This window comes from Cibotium barometz, chromosome 6, assembly GCF_041138505.1.
Source record: "Cibotium barometz isolate CiBa-2024 chromosome 6, ASM4113850v1, whole genome shotgun sequence".
In the NCBI taxonomy this organism is placed as follows: domain Eukaryota; kingdom Viridiplantae; phylum Streptophyta; class Polypodiopsida; order Cyatheales; family Cibotiaceae; genus Cibotium; species Cibotium barometz.
In genome coordinates, this window is record NC_141051.1 from 63,359,602 (window position 1) to 63,381,191 (window position 21,590).

The following is a 21,590-nucleotide window of genomic DNA, read 5'->3' on the forward strand; positions in this document are numbered from 1 at the left end:
CTGAGCCACTAGACTCTCCATCAATATGAGATCCCCGTTCCCACCGCGCAACGGATTCGGGGTACTAGCAGCGAAAGTAGCACTTCTTACGCGAGGCAGGGTCCCACACTCGGGGCCTCGTCCACGGATATCCGAACAAGAGAGTAATCCGTCGGTTTTTCCAAAACCGAACCCGAAAAATTTTCCCTTATCCGGAAAGCACGCGTGATTCCTCCAGGATAACTTTTTACTCTAACGTAGTCAAGACCATTAGTGATCAAACTGATCCGACTGCACCTATAAGATACTCGGTCAGATCAAGGAAGAAACTTGCACTTGGATCATTGGGATCAACGCTTTTTTCCCCATCAAGAGGCACAGCCGTTGATTCCTATCCATAGAACAATTACTATCCGGGATTTACTTCATCTATCGTAATAACAGAAATTGAGTCTCGATTTACGGATCCATCAGTCCAGCCTAACCCCATCCGATCCCATGGGTTAGCCAACCGCCCAACCAGTGTAGTGATGGGATCCAATTTAGAATTTGATTTTTTTTGTCCCAGGTACCAGGGAAAAGAGTTCCCAGGCCCCCTAGCATGTTCATGCAAAAATAAAACTAGTTACACCACTTACACACCCAATATGAAATTGCCTTTTTTAAATAGATTCAACCAGTTTTAAAATAATCCTTTAATGAAACCATAGTATCACTGATCACAATCTTCCAATTTATCCGGTTGATTCTTAATTTCCCATCATTCCTTCATCAGAGTATCTATGGCATCATTGGCAACCAGAACGCTCACCACCTGTCCACTCAGGGGTCTTTTCAATAGTTCCTAGCCCATAATACTCGACAATATAATCACTTATAAAAATCAAGATGGACTCTCGTTGAAGATCAGCAAGATCAACCAACCAATCCATATAAAGAGCCATTGACTCATCCATTGAAGACCAGCAAGGTCAATCAACTAGATCCATGCCCGGTTTCAAAAAACAACTCTTACTCCTTGCTCCAATATCTTCCTCGACGCACATGTGGGTATCCTAGGCGACCCAGAGCCCGAGCACCATATGGTCAGCACCCTCTAGGATCCTTCGCTCGCAGGTGACCTAGCACTTCACTCATAGGCCGCTTCCTTGGTCCCTCATCCACCGTACCAGAAGCTCACCATTTTAATCGAACCGAGGCTAGTCAAGACCTCGGCCGACTTTGCTACACGAGACGTCCTCCATTGACTCTCCGTCAGCAGTTGCAACTTTATCAGTTAGGTCTCCACGACCTTAATCACAAGATGGTCAAAATGCTTCCCCAGCATTCTTGACATAAAACAGCCATTTACAAATAGCATTTACAAACAGTTTACAAATACAGTTTCTATATTAACTCTCATTTTTCCACATTAACCCAATCTACATGTACATTCACATCCATACATCCACATTTATATGCATACATTCACATTTACATGCATACATCCACATCCACATCTACATGCTCATTCATGCATCCTCATCCATACATCCACATCTACATGCACATTCACATCCATACATCCATATCTATATGCATACATCCACATCTACATGCATACATCCATACATACACATCCGCATTCACATCCATACATCCACATTCATGCATCCACATCTACATGCATACATCCATACATACACATCCACATTCACATCCATACATCCTCATCCACATCCACATTCACATCTATACATCCACATCCACATTCATACATCCACATCCACATCCACATTCACATCCATACATCCACATCTACATGCATACGTCCACATACACATCCACATCCACATTCACATCCATACATCCACATCTACATGCATACATCCACATCCACATTCACATTCACATCCATACATCTACATCTACATGCATACATCCACATCTACATGCATACATCCATACATACACATCCACATCTCCATGCATACATCCACATCCACATTCACATTCACATCTATACATCCACATCCACATTCATACATCCACATCTACATGCATACATCCACATCTACATGCATACGTCCACATCTCCATGCATACATCCACATCCACATTCACATTCACATCCATACATCTACATCTACATGCATACATCTACATCTACATGCATACATCCATACATACAAATCCACATCTCCATGCATACATCCACATCCACATTCACATTCACATCTATACATCCACATCCACATTCATACATCCACATCTACATGCATACATCCATACATACACATCCACATCCACATTCACATCCATACATCCACATCTACATGCATACGTCCACATCTCCATGCATACATCCACATCCACATTCACATTCACATCCATACATCTACATCTACATGCATACATCCACATCTCCATACATACATCCACATCCACATTCACATTCACATTCACATCCATACATCTACATCTACATGCATACATCCACCTCCACATTCACATCCACATCTATACATCTACATCTACATTCCCATTCACATCCATACATCTACATCTACATGCATACATCCACCTCCACATTCACATCCACATCCATACATCTACATCTACATGCATACATCCACCTCCACATTCACATCCACATCTATACATCTACATCTACATGCATACATCCACATCTATACATCTACATGCATACATCCACATCCACATTCACATTCACATCCATACATCTATATCTACATGCATACATCCACCTCCACATTCACATCCACATCTATACATCTACATCTACATTCCCATCCACATCCATACATCTACATCTACATGCATACATCCACATCTCCATGATTACAATAAAATTCTTTTAATTAATCTAGGATGATAATTCCTAGAATATGGTAGGAAGTCCTCTTTTCATGCTTTGAATGAAATTATTTTATGTGTAATTTTTATAAAAATTTTACCATAGCTCCGCTGCTATGACTGATAAATCTCAATTATCTTAAAAGATAAAGCTTATCATTAAGGAAATGATTAGAATGATCCCTAATTGGATCATTAACCCATAATGGATTGAAATATCAATATTCATGAAATACATAAACTTAAAGCATAGGGAAAGCCATTAATTTGGTCTTAAGCATAGATTAATCTTGGATTAAGCAAAAGCTTTATGAAAAGCTTTATTTGGATTGAGAATAGGTCATGAGTATGACCATTTCTTGAGTGAGAGAGAGAAATTACATAAAAACCATTAAAATTAAGCATAAATGGAATTTTATGTAATTCTTTACTAACATTCATTAATTACTTCTATAGCATTATCATTCATCAATTAACTTCAATATCATTCATCAATTTATGTAATTCTTTACTACCATTCACCAATTAACTTCAATAGCATTCAAAAACCATTCCAATTAAGCTTCTCAAGCTTGAGAGGGGTTGAGAAGAGAGAAACATTGAGAAATTATAGAAAAGATCAAAATTCACCACTTACTTTACAAATTGCTTGATTCTTTGTTCACGGTAGAGGCCCCCAACCAATCAATTGGTTTAGTATGTTGATGGAGCCACCAATGGGGATTGAAGAAAGAGGGAAGCTCCAATTTCTTACAAATTGGAGAGAATTTTAGAGAATAGTAAATATTAGCATTATTTCAGCATAGTTCTAGAATAGTAAAATTCTCCTCCTTTTTTTCAAAGGACTCATGTTCTATTTATAGGAGAGGGAGGCTCTTAACCAAGGCTAACTGATTTCTAGAATTTTTCAGATTCAGTTTGGTTGAATTTGGACTAGATTTAGACCTAATTTGGTTACTTTTTGATTCGGTTTGGTTCAAGAGAGAGGAGAGATAAAAATATCACATTATCTTTGAGTTTAAAACTCATTCAAGCATGTGAAATATGCACCTCCTTTAATGGACTCCCCTTCCTTACATATGTGTCAAAATGGAATGATTATACTCAAAATATCTCATATTTTTAATATTGCTCATAGTTTTTTACTAATAAACCTTGTACATTTTCAACTCTTCATCTTATGTGAGCATTTACTCATTTTTGGATACCCAAAATATCTCCTATTTTTTATATTACTCATAGTTTCTTACTAATAAACCTTGGACATATTCAACTCTTCATCTTATGTGAGTATTGAAGGGACTCCCCTTCCTTACATATGTGTCAAAATGAGATCATTATACCCAATTATCTCATACTATTAAAATTACTCATAGTTTCTTACTAATAAACTTTGTACATAGTCAACTCTGCATCTTATGTGAGCATTTACTCATTTTTGGGTATCTTCTTTTACAAAATTGGATTTATCTCCTTCCCACACATGGATTGATCCTATTGGCCCAAAGGAACCTTAATTGGACCATAATCCAAAGATTTTCTGAAAATCTAGACCCTTAGGCTAAGGTCCTTTATACCCATTTCCAATTAATTCCAATTGCACATTGGAAAGTTCTTTTTGAATTTCTGTTTCAGGGGAACTTATTTTAATAATATGAGAAATTTTTCTATCTAAAAATATTCAAAATCTGAATATTCTCTCTCTAGAATATTTTCTCTCTCTAGGTTCAAACAGTTATAAACAAGATCTTTTATATTTCTGAAGAGGGATTTAATTACAGGGGAAGATGCTGGACATCTTGAGAGGCTGGGGAGGAATCTTACATTCTCTCCCATTTGAAAAATGCGAGATGTCCTCATCTCGCAAATTGGGGTAATTTCGCAAGATGTATGAATATGAGACTAAGAGGAAATTTAATTAAGATTAACCACCAAGAAAAATCTCAAAGAGAGCGAGACTCAAGACAAGAACAAAGATTTCAACTTTATTCACTCTTGGAACATATACAGTAAAGATAGAAGAACTTTTTACACTTCCATAAGCCCGTCCATCATATGGTCACAAAAGCAACACTCACAAGCTGCACACGTATAAGGTAACTCATCTATGGGAATAATTCGGCTGGTTATTATAGCACCTACCTCAGTGGTATGAGGTGATCTAAGAAAAGGACCTCTAAGAGGTAAGCCAAAAACGGGATAAAGGCATATCTTCTGGTGAGGAAGAAAGCATGCTAGTAAGAAGACCCGCTTAGAAAATCCACCATGCCTTGATCTCATCACGCAGCAGTATCGGGGACCCAAACCCAAAGCTTCAATAACCATAGCCAAGCGGACATTGTTACGGAAGTGCTGTTGCCCCCACGGTGTTACCCTAGTTATATCTCGACAGGTCCGCCATTTGGTCTGAGCTACAGAAGTTCCCAAGTGAGGGAAAAGTGAGCACTCATACAGTTCTATAAAATCCTTCTTCACAGACTCGCTTGCGTCTTGAAGGTGAGAAATCATCATGGATAAAACCAATTCCTACTGCCAAGCCATGAAGGAGATTAAGAAAGAAAGGGGATCGATGGAAGTAAGATTACTGTGAGGAGCGACAAGTAAAAGTTATGACTTATATAAAGGAAGGAGCTAGCGTAACCTAGAAGCCAACGGTATCTTGCCACTGAAGTTTTACCGTCTTTCCATGATTTGGGTTTGGCACATATTTCTATAGAAGGCTTACATGAAATACATTATGAACTTTGAGATGAGGAGGTAAAAGAAGCTCGTAGGCTAAGTAACTTACTTTCTTTGAATTCGGATAAGGCTCACAATATCTGGAACCATAAAATCCAATTTCAGTCATTCCTTCTTTAATGTACCTAAGGCATCATCGGTAACTAGAACGCTCACCACCTGCTCACTCAGGGGCCTTTTCAATAGTTCCTAGCCCATAGTACCTAGGACTTTAATCACATAAAATCCATATGCACTCTCAATTGGAGATCAGCAAGAAAACCAACAAGATCCATGTAAAAGAGCCATGAACTCATCCGTTGAAGACAAGCAAGGCCAATCAACCAAATCCATGCCTGTGTTCAAAAAACAGCTCCAACTCATTTTTTTTCCTCGTCACACACGTGGGTATCCTGGGCGACCCCAGAGCCCGAGCACCGTATGGTCAACACCCTCTAGGTTCCTTCGTAGGTCACCTAGCGCTTCACTCATAGGATGCTTCCTTCGTCCCTCATCCACCGTACCGAAAGCTCATCATTTTTAATCGAATCGAGGTTGGTCAGGACCTCGGCGACCTTGCCACACATGAGACATCCTTCATTGACTCTCCATCGGCGGCTGTTGCAACTATTTCACTTAGGTCACCAACAACCTGATTCCACAAGATAGTCAAAATGCTTCCCTAACATTATTAACATAAAACAATCTTTAAAAAATAGGTCTCACATACAATTACAATTCCAACAAAATTTCCATATTTCCTAATCATTACACATTCTTTCACATCATTCCTCATTGTTTCTCATCGTCCCATCTCATTCCACATCATTTCTCATTATCTCACATTTTTCTACATCAATTCAATTCACATCACATCGTTTCACATCATCCCACATCAATTCACATCCACTCACATTATTCCCACATCAATTCACATCCATTCACATCATCCCACATCCATTCACATCATTTCACATCCATTCACATCCATTCACATCTTTTCACGTCCATTCACATCATTTCACATCCATTCACATCCATTCACATCCATTCACATCTTTTCACGTCCATTCACATCCATTCACATCATTTCACATCATTCCCACATCACACTTCTGATCACATCATTCCCGCATCAATCCACATGTATTCACATCTTCCCACATCAATCCACATCTAATAACATCATTCCCACAATAATCCACATCTAATCACATCATTCCCATATCAATCCACATCTTTCCACATCTAATCACATCGTTCCCACATCAATCAACATCTATTCACATCTTCCCAAATCAATCCACATATACTCACATCATTTCACATCCATTCACATCCATTTTTATCTAAGTGAATTATATTTATAATCATTTCCATAATTTATCTAGAAAATTTGTGCATAACCTTCTTTATTTTGCAGGCAAATGAATAATGCTCAAAACTCCACTTTTAGCATAAAATTTATTTTGCATAAATTCATTCTCCAATGATATAAATTTTTCCATAGCTTCCTATATTTTCTAAGAAATGATAATACTCCAAATTCCACTTTTGATATAGAAGTTATCTATGCATAAATTCCATTTTCCAACGATAAAGATTTTACCATAACTTTTCCATATTTTTTATGAAATAAGAATGCTTAAAATTCCACTTTAAGCATAAAAATCAATTATGCATAAAATTCATCTTTTTAATAACAAAACATTTACCATACTTTACTTGCATTTTCTACGAAATGAGAATGCCCAAAAGTTTACCTTTAATATAAAAATTTGTTTATGCAAATCCTTCATTTTTTAATGATAAAATTTTGCTATGGTTTCCCCGCATGTACTATCAAATGAGAATGGTTAAAATTACACTTTTAACATAAAAATTAGTTTATACATAAGCCTAAGCTTAAACATAAACATAAGCAACTAATCCTCATTTTAATTAGCTTTAAAAAATCATAAAAAAGCTTAATCCTTATCTCTAGCCTTTTAGGTGTAGAGATTTGGTTAAGAAAATAAGATTAGGACTACGATCTATCCTTCCAAGAAGGATTAATCCAATAAAGGGGAGTATTCTTACCAAAAGAGAGATATACAAATCAAAAAATTACTTTTAAGCTTAAAAGATTAGCATTAATCCATTTTTAACAACATAATCAATAAAAACATGGTTTTAAAAGAAAAACCAATAGATTAAAATGCTTCCCAACAAGCATTAGAGGGGCTATGAAGAAGATTACCATTTAGAAAAAACACCATTGTTTAGGCCTACCCTTGGTTTTTGGCTTCATTTTTTAGGGAAATGTGAAGCCCTCAAAGAAGAAGCTTGGCCACAAAGTAAAAGAGGGTAATCTCCAAGAGAAGAAGAGGATTAATGAAGCTCCAAAGCTTCACAATAATAGAAATATAATTAACTAGAAATTACACTAGCATATAGTTACTCCAATATGAAAATAAAAAAGAATTGGGGTCTATTTATAGGTGAGGGAGGCCACCAACCAAGTCCAACTAGAATCAAGAGGCTTCTAGCTCTACAATTTTATCCATTTTGGATAAGTTTAGACTAGTTGACTAGTTTGAAGAAGGAGAGATGAGATATCTCACTTTTTTTAATTGAAAAATACCCTCTTGATGTGATTTCTAGGTGCCTCCTTCATGAGCCCTTCTCCCCATTCTCAGGTGTCAAAAATTCTATTTTTTTACTAAAAAAATCCATTTTTTAACTAATAAACCCTGTACTAGTCAACTCTTCATCTTATGTGAGAATTTACTCATTTTTGGGGGATTTTTCTATACTCTTTGCCTTTTTCTCATCTCAACACTTAAATTAACCTTATCAGCCCTTCTTGACACTCTTTGAACCTTAATAAGATTTTTTTTTAAAATTTTATACCCCCACGCCAAGATGTCCAATTCACATATTCAATTAATTTCTAATGCATATTGGAAAACTCTTTTTAAGATTCTGTTTCAGGGGATCTCTTCCTATTAACTGCTGGGAGAAAACTCTTATTCAAAAATATTTCAAAAATGTATTATCTTTCTCTAGAATATTTTATCTCTCTAGACCAGAACAGGGTAAAACAATGTTTTCTTACATTTAGAATTAGGGGATAATTATAGAGATTGAAGGGGATGTTCTTACACCTTTACATATCAAAAGCTCGAGGGAGGAATCTTACATCCTACCCCACTTTAAAAAACGTGAGTTGTCCTCATCTCGCAGCTGTGGGATAATCTCTTTCTTCTTTAAATATTTCCAGCGTTACTACCTTGGAAGTAGATGGTTGGTTTGGGAACTTCTCTCTTTGTCTTCCCCAATTCTAAGAGTGAGGTCTTACATTACTTTGCATCAAAGCTAAGGGTTGGTTAGGGGGGGTCTACCTCTGGGTTTCTCTAATTTTGAGACGAGAAAGACCTTCATTACTCTGGAAGGAAGGAACTGGAATCTGGAATCTTGGTTCCTTCACTTTCTTTTCTCGAAAACCTTGATCCAAAAGAAGTTCGGAATTCCATGCTACGATGACCGTATCTTTGGTAGTTAAAGCATTTAATTCCTTTGTTCAAGGGTGGAAATTTTGAAGTTGAGTTCCATGAGATTATATTCCTAGAAAAAGGCCTTTCTTCCATTCTAGAACTTCTTGTATCCTGGGTTTGACTAGGACCTTGTTGTCTCTTAGGAGGTGGAAAGTTAGAATCACCTTTTGGAGTTAGGAATCTTTTGAAAGATGATGGTGTTGGCTTCAGTGGTGGGAACCTTGACAACAAAGGCCTTGGCGAAATCCTTTGGCATCCACACTGCTTCAGCCATAGAAACTCGCTTAGCATTCTTCACCAATGTATCCAAGGGTTCATTCATTCCCCGAATAAACTTGGCCATCTGATGTTCTTCATCCAGCAGTGTGGAGTATTCGAGGAGGAGGAGAGCGAATGCTTGGTGATATTCCTCCATAGTTCCGCTTCCGTGGGTTAGCTCTAGGAACTCGTTCATCTTTGTCTCCAAGACGCATAGAGGACAGAATCATCCCACGTCTGGGTGTTTCGATCCAAGTGCTTTGTCTCACAGTGGTTCCTCCATGCTACTCTGGCTATTTCTACGATCTTGAGCCTAGGAGGAGCCACCTTACTTCTTTCATTGTAACTAGTGACAAAGAAGTACTCTTCCATAGCTTCGATCCACTTCTCTACTGTTTCTCCGAAGTGCTCCCCTTCACCTTTGAAAGGTCCAGGCTGAGATCTACAAAGAGCTTTGAACACCATATTAGTGAATTTGGGAATTTCCCAATTCCCATTTTTGAATACTTAAAAAAGGGGACATGGATAACATGTTTGTAAGTTTCTCAAAACCCTATCATATGACCTATCGTTGGAAAGCGCTTGAAAAATGGAATCTAAAGAGCTATAAAGCGCTCATTTTGGATTAGTGGTGTTCAAGTTGGTTAATCAATATGGTGTTTTTGCAAACATCTGGGTCGAGCTCTTCCTCATCTTGTTGGGAGAAAACATTTCTACCAAGATGACCTTGATCCATGATCCTATCAATAAAAAAATTCCATGTTAAGTCCCTTTTTCCAACTTAACCAAGATGCTCAGGTGAAAAGATCACTTTAAATATGAAAGGACTTAAACTTTAGATCCAACTGATTATGGGCTTCCTTAAAGTTTGGTCAACGCTCTCAGAATCATGGGATAAAGATCCCTTCTACAAGAAGAAACATAGAGAACTCATCATAAAAAAATAGTTCATTCATATCCTTAACATAAAAATGGTCCATCAGACCAGTAATTTTCATGTATCATATAAACATTCCCCACGGAAATTTCAGTTATAAAGGTTCTTAATTTGTCATTCCACAATTGGGTCCACTGGGCCAAAGGTCAAGCTGTGAACAATATGTCAACACAATCCACTAATCTCATAGTGATCTGCTGAAAGACTTGATCATCTTCCCAGCTACCAACATCATCATCATCATCATGACTTATTCAGCTCATCATCCCGAATTCAGAAATCATCATCTTTCAATTAGAATCCAAATCAATTCATCAATTCTCAACCAAAATTCTAAAAGCATATCAACCAGCATTCAAAATTATCATCTGGGATAGCATTTTTGCTTATAACTTCAAGGTCTTCGATTCACTCTTATATATTGCCAGTATAGAGCTGCAGTTATACTCACGGTATATACAGGTGGTCATGGTCCTTGGTGTTATAAGATAAATGTCATCACATAACACAATCATTTACAAACAGTCATAAAATACAGTTTCTATATTGAACTCTCGTCTTTCCACATTATCCCTCCTCAGTCCACATTACTTATTCCACATTCCATTCAATGTGTACTCATTCTCATCCATTCCCTCATATCGACGACACATTAATTCACATACACATTCACATTCATTATTCTACATACACATCCATGTTCGTACATCTACCTCATAGATCCAATCCCATATTAGCATTCATACATACACATCCATATCCACATCCATACATCCACATCCACATCTACATTCACATGCATACATCCACATCTACATGCATACATCCATTTTCACATCCTCATTCATACATCCACCTCTCATATCCGCATTCATACATACACATCCATATCCACATCCATACATCCACATCTACATGCATACATCCATTTTCACATCCTCATTCATACATCCACATCCCATATCCGCATTCATACATACACATCCATATCCACATCCATACATCCACATTCACATCCATACATCCACATCTACATGCATACATCCATTTTCACATCCTCATTCATACATCCACATCCACATACATACATCCACATCCACATCTACATGCATACATCCATTTTCACATCCTCATTCATACACCCACATCCACATACATACATCCACATCCGTATCTACATCCATACATCCACATCCACATCCACATTCATACATACACATCTACATGCATACATCCATTTTTACATCCTCATTCATACATCCACATCTCATACATACATCCACATCCGTATCTACATCCATACATCCACATCCACATCCACATTCACATTCATACATACACATCTACATGCATACATCTATTTTCACATTCTTACATCCACACTCCCATTTCCACATCCACACATCCACATTCACATTCATACATCCACATCCACATACATACATCCACATCCGTATCTACATCCATACACCCACATCCACATCCACATTCATACATCCATTTTCACATTCCCATTCATATAACTACATACGCCTTCATTTCTATTCTTTTACATCACATCCATTCTCGCCCTATCACAACCCATATACATCTTAACCCATCACATACACTTCTTACCTCATCCCATACACATCTTATCACATCTTAACTCATCTTATCACATCCTAACTCATCTCATATGCATCTTATCACATCTTATCACATCTCATACACCTCTTATCACATCCTATCACATCTCATATGCATCTTATCATATCCTATCATTTCTCATATCTATTTATAGAATACAAGAGAATTCTTATATTTGATATAAGATTTCTTTACGCATCTATTTATGCATAAATTTCGTTTAAGGAGACTAACACTTTTGAAATAAAAATCAATCTTTTATGCATCTTCCTATGCATAAATTCATTTTAAGTGAGAATAACACTTTGAATTAAAATTCAATCTTTTATGCATCTTCCTATGCATAAATTCAATTTAGATGAGAATGACACTTTTGACTTAAAAATCAATCTTTTATGCATCTTCTTATGCATAAATTCAATTTAGTAGGAATTACACTTTTAGAATAAAAGAATTTCTCTTATGCATCTAATTTATGCATAAAATCCATTTATGATGAAAATCACACTTTTAGTATAAAAAATATCTTTTATGCATACCTCTATGCATGAAATCCACTTATGATAAAAGTAACACTTTTATAATAAAATAATCTTTTATGCATACCTCTATGCATGAAATCTAAATATGATAAAAATAATATTAATAAAATAATCATCTTTTATGCCTACCTCTATGCATTAAAATCAATTATGATAAAAGTAACACTTTTGATATAAAAATTTATCCTTTATGCATACTTCTATGCATGAAAATAAAAATGATAAAAGTAACACTTTTGATATAAAAATTTATCCTTTATGCATACTTCTATGCATGAAATAAAAATGATAAAAGTAACACTTTTGATATAAAAATTTATCTTTTATGCATACTTCTATGCATGAAATAAAAATGATAAAAGTAACACTTTTGATATAAAAATTTATCCTTTATGCGCATACTTCTATGCATGAAAATAAAAAATGATAAAAGTAACACTTTTTTATATAAAAATTTATCCTTTACACACATAATCAAAATACATCTTCTATGCATGAAAATAATACTTTAGAATATAGAAACCATAAGGATTACTCTTTTAGAATAAGAAAAGGTGAATTTTATTTCACTAATTTCTAAAATTTTTGCCATCACCTCCTTTGTATGGCTAACCATTTTTCAATTCTCTAAGTCTTTAAAACTAATTAAAAGTGCACCAAAAGTATTGAAATTATGCTAAAGTAAACATTTTTTCACTTAATTGAAACAAACACTATAAAAACTTGACATTAATCAATTAACCATTCACCTAGGATAGAGAATGGTTGGTTTTGTTAGAGAAGAGAGGGGAATGCCTTTTTGTAATGAAGCATAACATTTTTAGAGAAGACATAAAGCATAAAAACCATTTAAAGCCATAAAAACCATAAAATAAGTGAAAAGAAGGATCACCAACTTACTAATGACTTTGAAAGCTTTCCTTTGGCTTGATGGTTTGAGGGTTCAACTCTTGTTTGAACAAGAGTGGCCAACCAATCTTTGGAAAAGGAAAATGTCAAAACTAGTGAATTATTAATAAATTCACAGTTCTTGACTTGGGGGGAGTAGAGTAACAGTGCATAAAACACTATTGTTTTTCAAAAAGGGGGAGGCTTCTATTTATAGAAAAAATTGAGCTCCTAACCAAACAAACTGATTCTAGAATTTTCCAAATCAATTTGGTCAATTTTTGACCATTTTTAGGTCAGTTAAGCTAACTTTTTGAAACTAGACTTGAATTAGGAGAGAGGAGAGATAAAATATCTCAATTTTTGATGAATTAAAACTCAATTTGCACGTGTGAAGTAGGCACCTCATTAAAGGGCCTCCCCTTCCTTACATATGTGTCAAAAATGGAATTATTATACTCAAAATATCTCATATTTTTAATATTGCTCATAGTTTCTTACTAATAAACCTTGTACATATTCAACTCTTCATCTTATGTGAGCATTGAAGGGACTCCCCTTCCTTAAATATGTGTCAAAATGGAATCATTATACCCAAAATATCTCATATTTTTAATATTGCTCATAGTTTCTTACTAATAAACCTTGTACATAGTCAACTCTTCATCTTATGTGAGCATTTACTCATTTTTGGGTATCTTCTTTTACAAAATTGGATTTATCTCCTCCCCACACATGGATTGATCTTATTGGCCCATAGGAACCTTAATTGGACCATAATCCAAATTTTTTTGAAAATCTAGACCCTTAGGCTAAGGTCCTTTATACCCATTTCCAATTTATTCCAATTACACATTGGAAAGTTCTTTTTGAATTTCTGTTTCAGGGGAATTCATTTTAATAATATGAGAAATTTTTCTATCTAAAAATATTCAAAATTTGAATATTCTCTCTCTGGAATATTTTCTCTCTCTAGGTTAAAACAGTTAGAAATAAGATCTTTTATATTTATGAAGAGGGCATTGATTACAGGGGAAGATGCTGGACATTTTGAGAGGTTGGGGAGGAATCTTACATGCCACACAAGAAAGTGACTGTCTATCAATGATTTCAATCACTTCATCATCAAAGTAAACCCCAAGACCTTTAGAAGTAGCCTTAGAGATAGAAAATAAGTTGGCAAACATCTTAGGCACATGCAAAACATCATGTAAGATAGCATCTCCAAAAGAAACATCACCAATACCAATCACAGGGAAAGACGAAGCATCACCAATGTGTACTGATGAAGAGATAGACTTATAGTTTTCCAATAAGGAAGAACTATTCGTCATGTGAGAGGTAGCACCACTGTCGGCAATCCACTCATCCGCAGTATGCATATCAAGATCTTTGATTACCACAAGTGATGTGTCACATGAAGAAGTAGAAGACATAGCAACATATGCAATCTTGGCGTTACCGTCTTCCATCTTGTCTTTGTTTTTGTCGTGAGAAGATGTTGATGTAGAAAAACCCTTAGATTTGGATTCAAGTTCAGCTTTTATCTTCTTGGATGCCGCCTTCTTAGCAAAACAACGATCCTCCGTATGGCCACTACGATCACAGAAAGTGCACTCCTTGGAAGAATCCTTTGATTTGTCTTTGTCGCCTTTGGTTGAAGAATCTTTAGCATTGGAATTAGAGCCTTTGCATTGATCATTCCCCTTGCCTTTGCCTTTGCCCTTGCCTTGGCTTACAAAATCCGAGTCCTTTTTTTTTTGCTTGTGAGTAAGGCACTTATCATGAAGAAGACCCATAGTCTCTTCAAAGGAAGGGAAAGGAACTCGAAGAAAGATGTTATCTTTGAACGATTTAAGAGAAGAAGGCAATTTACCAAGTAGCTTGTGGACCAGATTGCTTACCAATGTACCAAACTCTTCAAGTTGTTGCTTGATTCGATTGAATTCTCCAATCTTCTTCACTATGTTGTCGGATTCGGAGATAGAAAGCTTATCCAAATCTTCTTCCAACTTAGCCATCTTAACCGTTGAAAGTCTTCCATATTGCATTTGTATAGCGTGCCATAATTGTTGAGCCGTACTCCTTGTAGAGAGAAATTGAGACACAACCGATGTAGGCATGCCATGCACAAGTAAAGCTTTGGCCCGTGCATCCATATAGGTTTGATATTGAGAAGGCACCATATGAGGAGAAGTGATTATAGACCACACCCCGGCGCTTTCCAAAAGAAGTTGTATAAACAAGGACCAAGTGGGGGAGTTGTTTGGGGTAAGTTTTTGTGAATCGGAAAGACTTGGAAGGCTCAAAGATTGAGTGAAAGGGTTAAAGGGCTGATATGATTGAGTGGGGAGAGGAGTAGTAGTGGAAGTAGTAGAAGGAGGAATCATAGTAGATGAAGTTGCCATAAAAGGCATAGATGATGTAGGGGGATATACCATAGAGGGCATAGAAGTATGTGGATAGGAAGGCATAAAGGAAAAAGAAGAAAGAGTGAAAGGATCCGTAGAAGGTAATGGATACGACGGAAAAGAGAAAGTAGAAGCACCTACCGAAGAAGGAATTGCACCAACTTCCATTGTAGTAGTTGCCTTGCTATGCGAGATGTCCTCCATTGACTCTCCGTCAGCTATTGCAACTTTATTAGATTAGGTCTCCACGACCTCATTCACAAGAGAGTCAAAATGCTTCCCCAGCATTCTTGACATAAAACAGTCATTTAAGAACATGTCATAAATATAATTTCTATAACAAACTCTCGTCTTTCCATATTGTTCCACATCAATCCTCATTTATTTCACATGTATTCCCATTCTCATCACATCATTTTCCATCTCATCACATCTTTTCTTATTTATCCGCATCAGATCTCATCCACTCGCATCTACCCATATATCCGCATCTCATCACATCATATTCGTTCACATCACACATCATATCTATCTCCATTTACATCACATCATTTTCCATCTCATCACATCTTTTCTTATTTATCTGCATCAGATCTCATCCACTCGCATCTACCCATATCCACATCTCATCACATCATATTCGTTCACATCACACATCACATCTATCTCCATTTACATCACATCATTTTCATTCATATCCATCAAATTCATTCCTTCATATCCACCACATACATTCTCATAACCATCCCATCACATACATTCTATCCACATTATATCACATCACTTCTATCCACATCATATCTCATTCATACACATCTCATCTCATTCATCCACATCCATCTAATCGTTCACATGTACGACTACTCACGTCTATTCATACATTCATATCTATCACTTCACATCCACATATATTCATGTCACATCACATTCATATCTATCACTTCACATCCACATATATTCATGTCACATCACATCACATTCTTTCACATACACATCTATATCCATTCAAAAATGATGATTTCTGAAATTTAGTTGAAATAAAATAACCTGAGCGAAACCACAATGAGGATGAATGGGACGAGTCCCTGTGATGATATTCATAACTGGAATGATGATAATGAATTCAGCAAATCACTATGAGATTAGTGGATTGTGATGTTAGATTGCTACTATTAACACTTAACCGATAGATCAAGTTAAGGGATGACAAATTGAGAACTTGCTTGACTGAAATTCCCGTGGAGGAATTTCACATACATCCACATCTATTCTTTCACATACTCATTCATATCCATTCTTCACATACGTATTCACATCCATTCTTCACATATACATCCATATACATTCTTCACATACAAATTCACATCCATTCTTTCACATACTCATTCACATCCATTCTTCACATTCATATCCATTCTGCACATACACATTCACATCCATTCTTCACATACACATTTACATCCACTTTCATCACATACATTCACATCCATTCTTTCACATACATCCACATCCATTCTTTCACATACATATCCACATCCATTCTTTCACATACATCCACATCCATTCTTTCACACACATCCACATCCATTCTTCACATACACAATCACATCCATTTTCATTACATTTCATCCACTCACATCCCATATCATTCATTTACATCCTGATTCACATGACATGACATCACATTTATTCATTCACATCTATCTGATTCACATCACATCTCATCACATCTATCTGATTCACATCACATCTCATCACATCTATTCACCTCACATCTCATCACCTCTATTCACATCACATCCATCCATCCATTCATTCAAATCCATCTGATTCACATCACATCTCATCACATCTATTCACCTCACATTACATCACATCCATCCATCCATTCATTCACATCTATCCGATTCTCCTAACATCTCATCACATCTATTCACATCACATCCATCCATCCATTCATTCACATCACATCTAATCACCTCACATCTCATTACCTCTATTCACATCACATCCATCCATCTATTCATTCACATCTATCTGAATCACATCACATCTATTCACCTCACATCTCATTAGCTCTATTCACATCACATCCATCCATCCATTCATTCACATCTATTTGATTCACATCACATCTCATGACATCTATTCACCTCACATCTCATCACCTCTATTCACATCACATCCATCCATCCATTCATTCACATCTATCTGATTCACATCACATCTCATCACATCTGTTCACCTCACATTTCATCACCTCTATTCACATCACATCCATTCATCCATTCATTCACATCTATTCGATTCACATCACATCTATTCACCTCACGTTCTCATCACCTCTATTCATAGAATTTAAACATAAAATTTAAGAGAATTCTAATTTTGGTATAAGAATTTTTTATGCATCTATTTATGCATAAAAATCAACTTTAATGAGAATAACAAATTTTGAAATAAAAATAAATCCTTCATGCAGCTTTCTATGCATAAAAATCAAATTTAATGAGGATAACACTTTTGAAATAAAAGTAATTCCTTTATGCAGCTTTCTATGCATAAAAATCAATTTTAATGAGGATAACACTTTTGAAATAAAAATAATTCCTTTATGCAGCTTTCTATGGCACATAAAAATCAATTTTAATGAGGATAACACTTTTGAAATAAAAATAATTCCTTTATGCATCTTTCTATGCAGTGATATCCATGCATATTTATAGGTGAATATGTACATGGAGTAATTAGATTATTTCTTTTAGATGCAAAAATAGTGGGGATTACACTTTTGAAATAAAATAAAAACAAACTTTCTTTTCCACAAAATTCTGGAAAATTTTGCCATAACCTCCTTTTGTATGGCTGACCATTTCTCATTTTTATCATTCTTTAATTGATTTAAATTAACACAAATTAGATTCATAGAAGTCCAATCTACACAATTTTCTAAATTCAAGAGAGTAAACAATAAGAAGAGATTTATTAATCCTTTAGTTAATCTTTTTAGGATTAAGAAGGCTAGAATGTAAAAACGAGAAGGGGGTGGCCTTTTCATCAAGGCATAGCATTTGAATTTAATTCAATTTATTGTAAAACATAAAAATCAAGAAAACCATAGATTTAAAATTAAACAAGTAACAAAATTAACTTACATAGAGCTTGTAAGCTCTCCTTTGCCTTGAGGGATTGAGGGTTCTACTCTTGTTTGAAGCAAGAGTGGCCACCAATTCACTTTGGAGAGGATTAGGCAAAAAATAATTGAATTATTAAAAAATTCAATGGCTCAGTACAGGAGCAGAGTAACAGTGCATCAACACCATTAAGCTTTTACAAAGGGGGAGGCTTCTATTTATAGGATAAAGTGAGCCTCTACCCAAGTAAACTGACTCGAGAATTTTCCAGATCAGTTTGGTCAATTTTCCAGATCAGTTTGGTCAATTTTTGACCATTTTTGGGTCAGTTTAGCATACTTTTTGGATCTAGTTAAAATAGGAGAGAGGAGAGATGAAAATATCTCATGATTTTTGAGTTTAACACTCCTCCACACATTGAAATAGGCGCCCTCCTTCATGAGGGGAGATCCCCACAGTGAGGTGTCAAAATGCATCATTTCCTCTAAATATCTCTTAATTTTTAACTAATAAACCTTGTACTCAGTCAACTCTTCATCTTATGTGAGCATTTACTCATTTTTGGGGGTTTTTCTTTTATTCTTCAACTTATCTCCTCCCTACATTTGGATTAATCTTATTGGTCCATATGAACCTTAATGGGACCATAATCTAATTTTTTTTGAAAATATAGATCCTTAGGCTAAGGTCCTTTATACCTATTTTCAGTTAATTTCAATTGCACATTGGAAAGTTCTTTTTGAATTTCTCTTTCAAGGGAAATTGACTCTTTAAGATTTTTGTGCAGAATACAACCTTTGTATCACTGTTTTGATATATTTGAGTGCTAAAGGTTTTTTTTAAGTGTGTTTTATTTGAGTGCTAAAAATATATATTTTTTCAAAAGTGCCTTGTATTTGAGTGTTAAAAGCATGTTTTTTCAAATTTTTCTTGAATATGAATCATTTTTTATGGGGTGGCATCATCAATAATGGGTTTCATGTTGGGGAGGTTTATCGACAACACCTTAGTGGATATGTATACAAACAATGCATAGATCACATGGTTTGTATAGAAGAAAGAAAAACAATACCACCACATAAAGATCCCAGGCACCGTAGTATATCAAGATCACATGTAGCCATTTGAATGATGCACATACCACATATGCTCCGTAAAGACCGTATGGTGATAATACTAATTACATAAAAGATAGCATGCAACCATTTCCTAAGTTATATTGACCATGTGGATCACACAAAGACTATTAGACACACTAGGAGGATTTTTATATCCAAAAATATCTTTTTTTTATTTACCTCCCTCTACACATTTTCTCTCTCTAGGCCAAAATAGGATAAAGCAGGATTTTTCATTTATTTCAGAAAAGGGAATAATTATAAGATCATAAGGGGAGGTTGTTATACCTGCACACCTTAAAAGCTGGAGGGAGGAATCTTACATCCTACCCCACTTAAAAAAAGGGAGATGTCCTCATCTCGCAAACTAGAGGACAACTCTTTCCTTTAAGATCCAACTGATTCTGGGGTTCCTTATAGTCTGGTGAACCTAAAAAAATCCGGAGATAAAGATTCCTTATATAGACCTCATCATCCGATAACAATTCTTTCAGATCATATCATTCATATCCTTAACACAATAATGGTCCATTAGACCAAAATTTTCATCTGGACAGTCCTCCATGGGAATTTCAATTATATAGATTTTTAATTTGTCATCCCTTAACTTGATCCACTAGGTCAAGTGTTAACAATAGTAATCTATCTCAGCACAATCCACTAGTCTCATAGTGATTTGCTGAAGTCATTATCGTCATACCGGTTATGAACATCACCAGAGGGACTCGTCTTATTCATCCTCATTGTGTTTTTGCTCAACTTATCACTTTTCAATGAAAATTTAGAAATCATCATTTTTCAATTAGAATCCAAATCAACTCATCAGTTCTCAACCAGAGTTTTAAAATCATATCAACCACATTCGAATTCATCATATCAACCACATTCGAATTCATCATGTGGATAGCATTTTTGCTTATAATTTCAAGGTCTTAGATTTACTCGTAAAGAGATGCAGTTATACCCTCGGTATATACGGGTAGTCAGGGTCCTTGGAATTATCAGGTAAATACCTTCATGTCTAGGCCTCAAGCAAGTTAGGGATTCCATGCTCGGTACATACGGGAAGTCAGGGTCCTTGGAATTATCAGGTAAATACCTTCATGTCTAGGCCTCAAGCAAGTTAGGGATTCCATGCAATTGCGGTACTTCCATCTGAAGACCCAATTACTAATTTATGAATTTTAATCTGAATATCAATTTGTATGAATTTCATCACATATTTCCAACTTTTTACTGTTACTTCATAATATTTTGACGTTTTTGGCTTCTCGATTGATCCACTTTAGCCAATTTGCCTCTGATACCAGCTCAAAGATCCTTGTCCCCACCATGCACAACAAATTGTGAGGTGCTAGCAGCGGAAGTAGCACTTCTTGCGTGGGGCAGGGTCCCTCACTTGGGGCCTCGCTCGAATATCCGGACAAGAGACTAATCCCTTGGTTCTTCCAAAACCAAACCTAGAAAATTTTTTTCGAATATCCGGAAAGCACGGGCAATTCCTCCAGGATATTTTTACTTGAACGTAGTCAAGAGCCTTAACTAACTAAACTGATCTGATCGAACCCATAAGTCCCATAGTCA